This window comes from Andrena cerasifolii, unplaced genomic scaffold (genome assembly GCF_050908995.1).
Source record: "Andrena cerasifolii isolate SP2316 unplaced genomic scaffold, iyAndCera1_principal scaffold2843, whole genome shotgun sequence".
Classification (NCBI taxonomy): domain Eukaryota; kingdom Metazoa; phylum Arthropoda; class Insecta; order Hymenoptera; family Andrenidae; genus Andrena; species Andrena cerasifolii.
The window spans coordinates 1-13275 of NW_027487734.1; the positions used below are offsets into that span (position 1 = coordinate 1).

General features: G+C 20.5%; 1 long non-coding RNA gene across 1 annotated transcript; it reads left to right on the forward strand.

The window, feature by feature from the left end:
- The first annotated feature begins 4804 nt into the window (after nt 1–4804).
- On the forward strand, nt 4805–12134 carry LOC143378314 (uncharacterized). The gene is made up of 2 exons (XR_013088163.1): nt 4805–6206; nt 6371–12134. It is a non-coding gene; the product is annotated as an uncharacterized LOC143378314 (long non-coding RNA).
- Nucleotides 12135–13275: the final 1141 nt, after the last annotated feature.

Genomic DNA, 13275 nt, shown 5'->3' on the forward strand with positions numbered 1-13275 from the left:
GTAAATTATCTAGAGAAAAAATAGGTGTATAAATATAGATAAATAGCTACATAAACCAAAGGAAAAATGGTAAATAAAAAAATAGGTATATAAATTAGAGGAAAAAATAGGTAAATAAACAGAGAAAAAATAGGAAAATAAATGAGAGAAAATATAGGTAAATAACTAGAGAAACAATAGGTAAATAAATAGAGAAAATATAGGTGTATAAATTAGAGAAAGATAGAGCTAAATAAATAGAAAAAAGTAAATGAATAGGGAAAAAATTGGAAAATAAATAGAGAAAAAACAGGTAAATAAATAGAGAAAAAATAGGTAAATTATCTAGAGAAAAATAGGTAAATAAATAGAGAAAACAAAATAGGTAAATAAATAGAGGGAAAAAAAGGTAAATAAAGAGAGAATACAAAGGAGGTAAATAAATACAGAAAATAGGTAAATAAATAGACAAAAATAGGTAAATAATTTAGAGAAGAAAATAGGCAAATAAATAGAGAAAAATAGGTAATGAAGTACAGAAAACAAAGTAGGTAAATAAATACAGAAAAAATAGGAAAATAAATAGAGAAAAAATAGGTAAATTATATAGAAAAAAATAGGTGTATAAATAGAGATAAATAGCTAAATAAATCAAAGAAAAAAAGGTAAATAAAAAAATAGGTAAATAAATTAGCGGAAAAAATAGGTAAATATCTAGAGAAAAATAGGTAAATAAATAGAGAAAACAAAACAGGTAAATAAATAGAGAAAAATAGGAAAATAAATAGAGAAAAATAGGTAAATTATCTAGAGAATAAATAGGTGTATAAATATAGAAAAGTAGCTAAATAAATCAAAGAAAAAAGGTAAATAAAAAAATAGGTAAATAAACTAGAGAAAAAAATAGGTAAATAAATTAGAGAAAAAATAGGTAAATTATCTAGAGAAAAAATAGGTGTATAAATATAGATAAATAGCTACATAAATCAAGGAAAAAAAGGTAAATAAAAAAATAGGTAAATAAATTAAAGGAAAAATAGGTAAATAAACAGAGAAAAAATAGGAAAATAAATGAGAGAAAATATAGGTAAATGACCAGAGAAAGAATAGGTAAATAAATAGAGAAAAATAGGTAAATAAATAGAGAAAATAAAGGTGTATAAATTAGAGAAAGAAAGAGGTAAATAAATAGAAAAAAGTAAATGAATAGAGAAAAAATTCGAAAATAAATAGAGGAAAAATAGGTAAATAAATAGAGAAAAATAGGTAAATTATCTAGAGAAAAATAGGTAAATAAATAGAGAAAACAAAAGAGGTAAATAAATTAGAGAAAAAAGTAGGTAAATAACTAGAGAAAAAATAGTTAAGTAAATACAGAAAACAAAAGAGGTAAATAAATAGAGAAAAAATAGGTAAATAAAATAGGGAAAAATTGGTAAATAAATAAAAAAAATACGTAAATAAAATAGGGAAAAATAGGTAAATAAACAGAGAAAAAATAGTTAAATAAATGAGAGAAAATATAGGTAAATGACCAGAGAAAGAATAGGTAAATAAATACAGAAAAATAGGTTAATAAATAGAGAAAATATAGGTGTATAAATTAGAGAAAGAAAGAGGTAAATAAATAGAAAAAAGTAAATGAATAGAGAAAAAATTCGAAAATAAATAGAGGAAAAATAGGTAAATGAATAGAGAAAAAATAGGTAAATTATCTAGAGAAAAATAGGTAAATAAATAGAGAAAATAGGTAATGAAGTACAGAAAACAAAGTAGGTAAATAAATACAGAAAATATAGATAAATAAATAGAGAAAAATAGGTAAATAAATTAGAGAAAAAATAGATAAATAAATTAGAGGAAAAAATAGGTAAATAAACAAAGAAAAAATTTGTAAATAAATTAGAGAAAAAAATAGATAAAGAAATAGTGAAAAATAGGTAATGAAGTAGGAATACAAACGAGGTAAATAAATACAGAAAATAGGTAAATAAATAGACAAAAATAGGTAAATAATTTAGAGAAAAAAATATTCAAATAAATAGAGAAAAATAGGTAATGAAGTAGAGAAAATATAGGTGTATAAATTAGAGAAAGAAAGAGGTAAATAAATAGAAAAAAGTAAATGAATAGAGAAAAAATTTGAAAATAAATAGAGAAAAAATAGGTAAATAAATAGAGAAAAATAGGTAAATAAACAGAGAAAAATAGGTAAATAAATAGAGAAAACAAAAGAGGTAAACAAATAGAGAAAAAATAGGAAAATAAATAGAGAAAAATAGGTAAATTATCTGGAGAAAAAATGGGTGTATAAATAGAGATAAATAGCTAAATAAATCAGAGAAAAAAACGTAAATAAAAAAATATGTAAAGAAATTAAAGGAAAAAATAGGTAAATAAACAGAGAAAAAATAGTTAAATAAATGAGAGAAAATATAGGTAAATGACCAGAGAAAGAATAGGTAAATAAATACAGAAAAATAGGTTAATAAATAGAGAAAATATAGGTGTATAAATTAGAGAAAGAAAGAGGTAAATAAATAGAAAAAAGTAAATGAATAGAGAAAAAATTCGAAAATAAATAGAGGAAAAATAGGTAAATGAATAGAGAAAAAATAGGTAAATTATCTAGAGAAAAATAGGTAAATAAATAGAGAAAATAGGTAATGAAGTACAGAAAACAAAGTAGGTAAATAAATACAGAAAATATAGATAAATAAATAGAGAAAAATAGGTAAATAAATTAGAGAAAAAATAGATAAATAAATTAGAGGAAAAAATAGGTAAATAAACAAAGAAAAAATTTGTAAATAAATTAGAGAAAAAAATAGATAAAGAAATAGTGAAAAATAGGTAATGAAGTAGGGAATACAAACGAGGTAAATAAATACAGAAAATAGGTAAATAAATAGACAAAAATAGGTAAATAATTTAGAGAAAAAAATATTCAAATAAATAGAGAAAAATAGGTAATGAAGTAGAGAAAATATAGGTGTATAAATTAGAGAAAGAAAGAGGTAAATAAATAGAAAAAAGTAAATGAATAGAGAAAAAATTGGAAAATAAATAGAGAAAAAATAGGTAAATAAATAGAGAAAAATAGGTAAATTATCTAGAGAAAAATAGGTAAATAAATAGAGAAAACAAAAGAGGTAAATAAATTAGAGAAAAAAGTAGGTAAATAACTAGAGAAAAAATAGTTAAGTAAATACAGAAAACAAAAGAGGTAAATAAATAGAGAAAAAATAGGTAAATAAAATAGGGAAAAATTGGTAAATAAATAAAAAAAATAGGTAAATAAAATAGGGAAAAATAGGTAAATAAACAGAGAAAAATAGGTAAATAAGTAGAGAAAACAAAAGTGGTAAACAAATAGAGAAAAAATAGGAAAATAAATAGAGAAAAAATAGGTAAATTATCTGGAGAAAAAATGGGTGTATAAATAGAGATAAATAGCTAAATAAATCAAAGAAAAAAAGGTAAATAAAAAAATATTTAAAGAAATTAAAGGAAAAAATAGGTAAATAAACAGAGAAAAAATAGTTAAATAAATGAGAGAAAATATAGGTAAATGACCAGAGAAAGAATAGGTAAATAAATAGAGAAAAATAGGTTAATAAATAGAGAAAATATAGGTGTATAAATTAGAGAAAGAAAGAGGTAAATAAATAGAAAAAAGTAAATGAATAGAGAAAAAATTCGAAAATAAATAGAGGAAAAATAGGTAAATGAATAGAGAAAAAATAGGTAAATTATCTAGAGAAAAATAGGTAAATAAATAGAGAAAATAGGTAATGAAGTACAGAAAACAAAGTAGGTAAATAAATACAGAAAATATAGATAAATAAATAGAGAAAAATAGGTAAATAAATTAGAGAAAAAATAGATAAATAAATTAGAGGAAAAAATAGGTAAATAAACAAAGAAAAAATTTGTAAATAAATTAGAGAAAAAAATAGATAAAGAAATAGTGAAAAATAGGTAATGAAGTAGGGAATACAAACGAGGTAAATAAATACAGAAAATAGGTAAATAAATAGACAAAAATAGGTAAATAATTTAGAGAAAAAAATATTCAAATAAATAGAGAAAAATAGGTAATGAAGTAGAGAAAATATAGGTGTATAAATTAGAGAAAGAAAGAGGTAAATAAATAGAAAAAAGTAAATGAATAGAGAAAAAATTGGAAAATAAATAGAGAAAAAATAGGTAAATAAATAGAGAAAAATAGGTAAATTATCTAGAGAAAAATAGGTAAATAAATAGAGAAAACAAAAGAGGTAAATAAATTAGAGAAAAAAGTAGGTAAATAACTAGAGAAAAAATAGTTAAGTAAATACAGAAAACAAAAGAGGTAAATAAATAGAGAAAAAATAGGTAAATAAAATAGGGAAAAATTGGTAAATAAATAAAAAAAATAGGTAAATAAAATAGGGAAAAATAGGTAAATAAACAGAGAAAAATAGGTAAATAAGTAGAGAAAACAAAAGAGGTAAACAAATAGAGAAAAAATAGGAAAATAAATAGAGAAAAAATAGGTAAATTATCTGGAGAAAAAATGGGTGTATAAATAGAGATAAATAGCTAAATAAATCAAAGAAAAAAAGGTAAATAAAAAAATATTTAAAGAAATTAAAGGAAAAAATAGGTAAATAAACAGAGAAAAAATAGTTAAATAAATGAGAGAAAATATAGGTAAATGACCAGAGAAAGAATAGGTAAATAAATAGAGAAAAATAGGTTAATAAATAGAGAAAATATAGGTGTATAAATTAGAGAAAGAAAGAGGTAAACAAATAGAAAAAAGTAAATGAATAGAGAAAAAATTCGAAAATAAATAGAGGAAAAATAGGTAAATGAATAGAGAAAAAATAGGTAAATTATCTAGAGAAAAATAGGTAAATAAATAGAGAAAATAGGTAATGAAGTACAGAAAACAAAGTAGGTAAATAAATACAGAAAATATAGATAAATAAATAGAGAAAAATAGGTAAATAAATTAGAGAAAAAATAGATAAATAAATTAGAGGAAAAAATAGGTAAATAAACAAAGAAAAAATTTGTAAATAAATTAGAGAAAAAAATAGATAAAGAAATAGTGAAAAATAGGTAATGAAGTAGGGAATACAAACGAGGTAAATAAATACAGAAAATAGGTAAATAAATAGACAAAAATAGGTAAATAATTTAGAGAAAAAAATATTCAAATAAATAGAGAAAAATAGATAATGAAGTAGAGAAAATATAGGTGTATAAATTAGAGAAAGAAAGAGGTAAATAAATAGAAAAAAGTAAATGAATAGAGAAAAAATTGGAAAATAAATAGAGAAAAAATAGGTAAATAAATAGAGAAAAATAGGTAAATTATCTAGAGAAAAATAGGTAAATAAATAGAGAAAACAAAAGAGGTAAATAAATTAGAGAAAAAAGTAGGTAAATAACTAGAGAAAAAATAGTTAAGTAAATACAGAAAACAAAAGAGGTAAATAAATAGAGAAAAAATAGGTAAATAAAATAGGGAAAAATTGGTAAATAAATAAAAAAAATAGGTAAATAAAATAGGGAAAAATAGGTAAATAAACAGAGAAAAATAGGTAAATAAGTAGAGAAAACAAAGTAGGTAAATAAATACAGAAAAAAAGAGGTAAATAAACTAGAGAAAAAATAGGTGTATAAATAGAGAAAAATAGCTAATTTAAAAAAATAGGTAAATAAATAGAGGGAAAAAGGTATATAAATAGAGAAAACAAAGCAGGTAAATAAATAGAGGAAAAATAGGTAAATAAATTAGAGAAAAAAATAGTAAATAAATTAGAGAAAAAAATAGATAAAGAAATAGTGAAAAATAGGTAATGAAGTAGAGAATACAAAGGAGGTAAATAAATATAGAAAATAGGTAAATAAATAGACAAAAATAGGTAAATAATTTAGAGAAGAAAATAGGCAAATAAATAGAGAAAAATAGGTAATGAAGTACAGAAAACAAAGTAGGTAAATAAATACAGAAAAAATAGATAAATAAATAGAGAAAAATTGGTAAATAAATTAGAGAAAAAAATAGATAAATAAATTAGAGGAAAAAATAGGTAAATAAACAGAGAAAAAATTTGTAAATAAATTAGAGAAAAAAATAGATAAATCAATAGTGAAAAATAGGTAATGAAGTAGAGAATACAAAGGAGGTAAATAAATACAGAAAAAGAGGTAAGTAACTAGAGAAAAAATAGGTAAATAAATAGAGAAAAAGTAGGTAAATATAATAGAGAAAAAGTAGCTAAATAAACAGAGAAAAAATAGGTAAATAAATTACAGAAAAAAATAGATAAAGAAATAGTGAAAAATAGGTAATGAAGTAGAGAATACAAAGGAGGTAAATAAAAACAGAAAATAGGTAAATAAATAGAGAAAAATAGGTACATAATTTAGAGAAAAAAATAGGCAAATAAATAGAGAAAAATAGGTAATGAAGTAGAGAAAACAAAGTAGGTAAATAAATACAGAAAAAAGAGGTAAATAACTAGAGAAAAATAGGTAACTAAATAGAGAAAACAAAATAGGTAAATAAATAGAGGGAAAAAATGTAAATAAAGAGAGAAAACAAAGGAGGTAAATAAATAGAGAAAAAATAGGTAAATAAATTAGAGAAAAAAATAGATAAATAAATAGAGAAAAAATAGGTAAATAAATTAGAGAAAAAAATAGATAAATAAATTAGAGGAAAAAATAGGTAAATAAACAGAGAAAAATAGGTAAATAAATTAGAGAAAAAAATAGATAAATAAATTAGAGGAAAAAATAGGTAAATAAACAGAGAAAAATAGGTAAATAAGTAGAGAAAACAAAAGAGGTAAATAAATAGAGAAAAATAGGAAAATAAATAGAGAAAAAATAGGTAAATTATATAGAAAAAAATAGGTGTATAAATAGAGATAAATAGCTAAATAAATCAAAGAAAAAATGGTAAATAAAAAAATAGGTAAATAAATTAGAGGAAAAAATAGGTAAATAACTAGAGAAAAATAGGTAAATAAATAGAGAAAACAAAACAGGTAAATAAATAGAGAAAAATAGGAAAATAAATAGAAAAAAAATAGGTAAATTTTCTAGAGAAAAAATAGGTGTATAAATATAGATAAGTAGCTAAATAAATCAAAGAAAAAAAGGTAAATAAAAAATAGGTAAATAAACTAGAGAAAAAAATAGGTAAATAAATTAGAGAAAAAATAGGTAAATTATCTAGAGAAAAAATAGGTGTATAAATATAGATAAATAGCTACATAAACCAAAGGAAAAATGGTAAATAAAAAAATAGGTATATAAATTAGAGGAAAAAATAGGTAAATAAACAGAGAAAAAATAGGAAAATAAATGAGAGAAAATATAGGTAAATAACTAGAGAAACAATAGGTAAATAAATAGAGAAAATATAGGTGTATAAATTAGAGAAAGATAGAGCTAAATAAATAGAAAAAAGTAAATGAATAGGGAAAAAATTGGAAAATAAATAGAGAAAAAACAGGTAAATAAATAGAGAAAAAATAGGTAAATTATCTAGAGAAAAATAGGTAAATAAATAGAGAAAACAAAATAGGTAAATAAATAGAGGGAAAAAAGGTAAATAAAGAGAGAATACAAAGGAGGTAAATAAATACAGAAAATAGGTAAATAAATAGACAAAAATAGGTAAATAATTTAGAGAAGAAAATAGGCAAATAAATAGAGAAAAATAGGTAATGAAGTACAGAAAACAAAGTAGGTAAATAAATACAGAAAAAATAGGAAAATAAATAGAGAAAAAATAGGTAAATTATATAGAAAAAAATAGGTGTATAAATAGAGATAAATAGCTAAATAAATCAAAGAAAAAAAGGTAAATAAAAAAATAGGTAAATAAATTAGCGGAAAAAATAGGTAAATATCTAGAGAAAAATAGGTAAATAAATAGAGAAAACAAAACAGGTAAATAAATAGAGAAAAATAGGAAAATAAATAGAGAAAAATAGGTAAATTATCTAGAGAATAAATAGGTGTATAAATATAGAAAAGTAGCTAAATAAATCAAAGAAAAAAGGTAAATAAAAAAATAGGTAAATAAACTAGAGAAAAAAATAGGTAAATAAATTAGAGAAAAAATAGGTAAATTATCTAGAGAAAAAATAGGTGTATAAATATAGATAAATAGCTACATAAATCAAGGAAAAAAAGGTAAATAAAAAAATAGGTAAATAAATTAAAGGAAAAATAGGTAAATAAACAGAGAAAAAATAGGAAAATAAATGAGAGAAAATATAGGTAAATGACCAGAGAAAGAATAGGTAAATAAATAGAGAAAAATAGGTAAATAAATAGAGAAAATAAAGGTGTATAAATTAGAGAAAGAAAGAGGTAAATAAATAGAAAAAAGTAAATGAATAGAGAAAAAATTCGAAAATAAATAGAGGAAAAATAGGTAAATAAATAGAGAAAAATAGGTAAATTATCTAGAGAAAAATAGGTAAATAAATAGAGAAAACAAAAGAGGTAAATAAATTAGAGAAAAAAGTAGGTAAATAACTAGAGAAAAAATAGTTAAGTAAATACAGAAAACAAAAGAGGTAAATAAATAGAGAAAAAATAGGTAAATAAAATAGGGAAAAATTGGTAAATAAATAAAAAAAATACGTAAATAAAATAGGGAAAAATAGGTAAATAAACAGAGAAAAATAGGTAAATAAGTAGAGAAAACAAAAGAGGTAAACAAATAGAGAAAAAATAGGAAAATAAATAGAGAAAAAATAGGTAAATTATCTGGAGAAAAAATGGGTGTATAAATAGAGATAAATAGCTAAATAAATCAAAGAAAAAAAGGTAAATAAAAAAATATTTAAAGAAATTAAAGGAAAAAATAGGTAAATAAACAGAGAAAAAATAGTTAAATAAATGAGAGAAAATATAGGTAAATGACCAGAGAAAGAATAGGTAAATAAATAGAGAAAAATAGGTTAATAAATAGAGAAAATATAGGTGTATAAATTAGAGAAAGAAAGAGGTAAATAAATAGAAAAAAGTAAATGAATGGAGAAAAAATTCGAAAATAAATAGAGGAAAAATAGGTAAATGAATAGAGAAAAAATAGGTAAATTATCTAGAGAAAAATAGGTAAATAAATAGAGAAAATAGGTAATGAAGTACAGAAATCAAAGTAGGTAAATAAATACAGAAAATATAGATAAATAAATAGAGAAAAATAGGTAAATAAATTAGAGAAAAAATAGATAAATAAATTAGAGGAAAAAATAGGTAAATAAACAAAGAAAAAATTTGTAAATAAATTAGAGAAAAAAATAGATAAAGAAATAGTGAAAAATAGGTAATGAAGTAGGGAATACAAACGAGGTAAATAAATACAGAAAATAGGTAAATAAATAGACAAAAATAGGTAAATAATTTAGAGAAAAAAATATTCAAATAAATAGAGAAAAATAGGTAATGAAGTAGAGAAAATATAGGTGTATAAATTAGAGAAAGAAAGAGGTAAATAAATAGAAAAAAGTAAATGAATAGAGAAAAAATTGGAAAATAAATAGAGAAAAAATAGGTAAATAAATAGAGAAAAATAGGTAAATTATCTAGAGAAAAATAGGTAAATAAATAGAGAAAACAAAAGAGGTAAATAAATTAGAGAAAAAAGTAGGTAAATAACTAGAGAAAAAATAGTTAAGTAAATACAGAAAACAAAAGAGGTAAATAAATAGAGAAAAAATAGGTAAATAAAATAGGGAAAAATTGGTAAATAAATAAAAAAATAGGTAAATAAAATAGGGAAAAATAGGTAAATAAACAGAGAAAAATAGGTAAATAAGTAGAGAAAACAAAAGAGGTAAACAAATAGAGAAAAAATAGGAAAATAAATAGAGAAAAAATAGGTAAATTATCTGGAGAAAAAATGGGTGTATAAATAGAGATAAATAGCTAAATAAATCAGAGAAAAAAACGTAAATAAAAAAATATGTAAAGAAATTAAAGGAAAAAATAGGTAAATAAACAGAGAAAAAATAGTTAAATAAATGAGAGAAAATATAGGTAAATGACCAGAGAAAGAATAGGTAAATAAATAGAGAAAAATAGGTTAATAAATAGAGAAAATATAGGTGTATAAATTAGAGAAAGAAAGAGGTAAATAAATAGAAAAAAGTAAATGAATAGAGAAAAAATTCGAAAATAAATAGAGGAAAAATAGGTAAATGAATAGAGAAAAAATAGGTAAATTATCTAGAGAAAAATAGGTAAATAAATAGAGAAAATAGGTAATGAAGTACAGAAATCAAAGTAGGTAAATAAATACAGAAAATATAGATAAATAAATAGAGAAAAATAGGTAAATAAATTAGAGAAAAAATAGATAAATAAATTAGAGGAAAAAATAGGTAAATAAACAAAGAAAAAATTTGTAAATAAATTAGAGAAAAAAATAGATAAAGAAATAGTGAAAAATAGGTAATGAAGTAGGGAATACAAACGAGGTAAATAAATACAGAAAATAGGTAAATAAATAGACAAAAATTGGTAAATAATTTAGAGAAAAAAATATTCAAATAAATAGAGAAAAATAGGTAATGAAGTAGAGAAAACAAAGTAGGTAAATAAATACAGAAAAAAGAGGTAAATAACTAGAGAAAAATAGGTAACTAAATAGAGAAAACAAAATAGGTAAATAAATAGAGGGAAAAAATGTAAATAAAGAGAGAAAACAAAGGAGGTAAATAAATAGAGAAAACATAGGTAAATAAATTAGAGAAAAAAATAGATAAATAAATAGAGAAAAAATAGGTAAATAAATTAGAGAAAAAAATAGATAAATAAATTAGAGGAAAAAATAGGTAAATAAACAGAGAAAAATAGGTAAATAAATTAGAGAAAAAAATAGATAAATAAATTAGAGGAAAAAATAGGTAAATAAACAGAGAAAAATAGGTAAATAAGTAGAGAAAACAAAAGAGGTAAATAAATAGAGAAAAATAGGAAAATAAATAGAGAAAAAATAGGTAAATTATATAGAAAAAAATAGGTGTATAAATAGAGATAAATAGCTAAATAAATCAAAGAAAAAATGGTAAATAAAAAAATAGGTAAATAAATAAGAGGAAAAAATAGGTAAATAACTAGAGAAAAAATAGGTAAATTTTCTAGAGAAAAAATAGGTGTATAAATATAGATAAGTAGCTAAATAAATCAAAGAAAAAAAGGTAAATAAAAAATAGGTAAATAAACTAGAGAAAAAAATAGGTAAATAAATTAGAGAAAAAATAGGTAAATTATCTAGAGAAAAAATAGGTGTATAAATATAGATAAATAGCTACATAAACCAAAGGAAAAATGGTAAATAAAAAAATAGGTATATAAATTAGAGGAAAAAATAGGTAAATAAACAGAGAAAAAATAGGAAAATAAATGAGAGAAAATATAGGTAAATAACTAGAGAAACAATAGGTAAATAAATAGAGAAAATATAGGTGTATAAATTAGAGAAAGATAGAGCTAAATAAATAGAAAAAAGTAAATGAATAGGGAAAAAATTGGAAAATAAATAGAGAAAAAACAGGTAAATAAATAGAGAAAAAATAGGTAAATTATCTAGAGAAAAATAGGTAAATAAATAGAGAAAACAAAATAGGTAAATAAATAGAGGGAAAAAAGGTAAATAAAGAGAGAATACAAAGGAGGTAAATAAATACAGAAAATAGGCAAATAAATAGAGAAAAATAGGTAATGAAGTACAGAAAACAAAGTAGGTAAATAAATACAGAAAAAATAGGAAAATAAATAGAGAAAAAATAGGTAAATTATATAGAAAAAAATAGGTGTATAAATAGAGATAAATAGCTAAATAAATCAAAGAAAAAAAGGTAAATAAAAAAATAGGTAAATAAATTAGCGGAAAAAATAGGTAAATATCTAGAGAAAAATAGGTAAATAAATAGAGAAAACAAAACAGGTAAATAAATAGAGAAAAATAGGAAAATAAATAGAGAAAAATAGGTAAATTATCTAGAGAAAAAATAGGTGTATAAATATAGAAAAGTAGCTAAATAAATCAAAGAAAAAAGGTAAATAAAAAAATAGGTAAATAAACTAGAGAAAAAAATAGGTAAATAAATTAGAGAAAAAATAGGTAAATTATCTAGAGAAAAAATAGGTGTATAAATATAGATAAATAGCTACATAAATCAAGGAAAAAAAGGTAAATAAAAAAATAGGTAAATAAATTAAAGGAAAAATAGGTAAATAAACAGAGAAAAAATAGGAAAATAAATGAGAGAAAATATAGGTAAATGACTAGAGAAACAATAGGTAAATAAATAGAGAAAAATAGGTAAATAAATAGAGAAAATATAGGTGTATAAATTAGAGAAAGAAAGAGGTAAATAAATAGAAAAAAGTAAATGAATAGAGAAAAAATTCGAAAATAAATAGAGGAAAAATAGGTAAATGAATAGAGAAAAAATAGGTAAATTATCTAGAGAAAAATAGGTAAATAAATAGAGAAAAATAGGTAATGAAGTACAGAAAACAAAGTAGGTAAATAAATACAGAAAATATAGATAAATAAATAGAGAAAAATAGGTAAATAAATTAGAGAAAAAATAGATAAATAAATTAGAGGAAAAAATAGGTAAATAAACAAAGAAAAAATTTGTAAATAAATTAGAGAAAAAAATAGATAAAGAAATAGTGAAAAATAGGTAATGAAGTAGGGAATACAAACGAGGTAAATAAATACAGAAAATAGGTAAATAAATAGACAAAAATAGGTAAATAATTTAGAGAAAAAAAATATTCAAGTAAATAGAGAAAAATAGGTAATGAAGTAGAGAAAATATAGGTGTATAAATTAGAGAAAGAAAGAGGTAAATAAATAGAAAAAAGTAAATGAATAGAGAAAAAATTGGAAAATAAATAGAGAAAAAATAGGTAAATAAATAGAGAAAAATAGGTAAATTATCTAGAGAAAAATAGGTAAATAAATAGAGAAAACAAAAGAGGTAAATAAATTAGAGAAAAAAGTAGGTAAATAACTAGAGAAAAAATAGTTAAGTAAATACAGAAAACAAAAGAGGTAAATAAATAGAGAAAAAATAGGTAAATAAAATAGGGAAAAATTGGTAAATAAATAAAAAAAATAGGTAAATAAAATAGGGAAAAATAGGTAAATAAACAGAGAAAAATAGGTAAATAAGTAGAGAAAACAAAAGAGGTAAACAAATAGAGAAAAAATAGGAAAATAAATAGAGAAAAAATAGGTAAATTATCTGGAGA